The sequence below is a fragment of the Nanorana parkeri genome, unplaced genomic scaffold, assembly GCF_000935625.1.
Source record: "Nanorana parkeri isolate BGI_ZX_2015 unplaced genomic scaffold, ASM93562v1 scaffold1080, whole genome shotgun sequence".
In the NCBI taxonomy this organism is placed as follows: Eukaryota; Metazoa; Chordata; class Amphibia; order Anura; family Dicroglossidae; genus Nanorana; species Nanorana parkeri.
In genome coordinates, this window is record NW_017307348.1 from 132,959 (window position 1) to 133,247 (window position 289).

Below are 289 nucleotides of genomic sequence, written 5' to 3' on the forward strand. Positions count from 1 at the left end.
AGGGACTGGGACTAGTCAGCCCAAAAGAGACAGGCAGAGGGACAGGGACTAGTCATCCCAAAAGAGACCGGCAGAGGGACAAGGACTAGTCAGTCCAAAAGAGACAGGCAGAGGGACAGGGACTAGTCATCCCAAAAGAGACCGGCAGAGGGACAAGGACTAGTCAGCCCAAAAGAGACCGGCAGAGGGACAAGGACTAGTCAGCCCAAAAGAGACGGCAGAGGGACAAGGACTAGTCAGCCCAAAAGAGACCGGCAGAGGGACAAGGACTAGTCAGCCCAAAAGAGAC